Genomic DNA, 1,597 nt, shown 5'->3' on the forward strand with positions numbered 1-1,597 from the left:
TTATGAAATGCTTAAGTTTTAACATATTTAAATTAACTATAAGTATGATAGAGCCATTAAAATAATATTTAAAATTGTAAATGCTTATAATATAGGGTTTTTTTGGTTTAGCTTTTTCAAATGAAAAATAGTCCACTTTGATAATTTTCTGTATTTTAGTTTAGAGTCTCCTTGTCCTACATTATACGCGCTCATTTTTGGAGTTTGTGTATTAAAATTCATAGAGAAGATTTTGCATGTCCTCTTCAAATGGTTTACAACTCATAAAATGTTCACATTTGTGCTCGCTTCGGCAGCACATATACTAAAATTGGAACGATACAGAAAAGATTAGCATGGCCCCTGCGCAAGGATGACACGCAAATTCGTGAAGCGTTCCATATTTAAAAAAAAAAAAAAAAGTTCACATTTAATGGTAATTTTAAAGATATAAATTTAAAGAAATAAATTTATCTTATTAATTTTAAAATTAATTTTAAAAGGTATAAAACTAAAATCATGTGATTTGTGATTTCAAGAGAAAATATATTATACATTAATGACATAGGCCCTGAGGCAAGGTTTTATCAGTTGCAAAAAATAGCATTATATGCCTCATCTACTAATTTTCCTTCCATTTTTCATATATCTTCCTACTTGCTTGCCAAATCCATTTCAAGTTGAATACTATTAGCAATGAAATATACCTAAATATAAAATTACTAAAATGTCTTAAGCTTTAAGTTTCTGTTCACTTACTGACATATTTTACAAAACTACTATTACTACACCCTGACACAGTCATCTTTCCACCTTGTCTTGCAACTGAACACATTTATTGTGGGTGATTGGGTCTCACATCTACAAGATTGTAAGGCAATAGGGCAGGCAAACTGGGTATATGTTGGCTTTTGCTCCAAGTCATGCTAATTAATGGAGAAATGAGAGGATGTCAGTTATCATAACAAGCATTGGTCTGGGTTGAGGTGATTTTACAAACTTCGCAATAAATGTATCTGTTAGATATTTTAGTAGTTAATCTTGGATCATGGTAGACTCGATCCAGCTTATCTTGGCTTAGCCAGTCCGAGGAAGTTTTAGTCATGTTTTCCTTCTTTAGCCTTTTTGAGTTTTTTGTTTGTTTTTAAATTAAAGTTCATTGGGGTGATGACTGTTAGTAAAGTTACATAGATTTAGGTGTAAAAATTCTGTAATACATCATCTATATGTCACATTGTGTGTTCACCACCCAGAGGCAGTTTCCCCCTCCATCACTGTATATTTGATCCCCTTTACCCTCAGCTCTCTCCCCCCTCCCTCCTTACCCTCTGTTTCTTCATTTGTTTGTCTTATTCTTTTGTTGTTTTCAGTTTTATATATCACATATCAGTGAAATCATATGGTTCTCAATTTTTTCTGTCTGACTTATTTTGCTTAGCATAATAATCTCAAGATACATTCATATTGTTGCAAGTGGTACTATTGCATCTTATGGCAGAATAGCCTTTTGAGTTTTTGAAACAGGAAAAATAACATTTTGATAAATTATTAGTATTTACTTGGATAGTCAAGAAAAATTCCACATGTCAGTGTTTAACATTTAAAAATACACAGTGCA

The 1,597-nt window shown here is 31.4% G+C and overlaps 1 non-coding gene across 1 annotated transcript; it reads left to right on the plus strand.

Annotated features, from left to right (window-relative positions):
- Positions 1-282: 282 nt before the first annotated feature.
- Positions 283-387, plus strand: LOC117033490 (U6 spliceosomal RNA). The gene has a single exon (XR_004424887.1). It is a non-coding gene; the product is annotated as a U6 spliceosomal RNA (small nuclear RNA).
- The last annotated feature ends 1,210 nt before the right edge of the window (positions 388-1,597 follow it).

The sequence above is a fragment of the Rhinolophus ferrumequinum genome, chromosome 13 (assembly GCF_004115265.2).
Source record: "Rhinolophus ferrumequinum isolate MPI-CBG mRhiFer1 chromosome 13, mRhiFer1_v1.p, whole genome shotgun sequence".
Classification (NCBI taxonomy): domain Eukaryota; kingdom Metazoa; phylum Chordata; class Mammalia; order Chiroptera; family Rhinolophidae; genus Rhinolophus; species Rhinolophus ferrumequinum.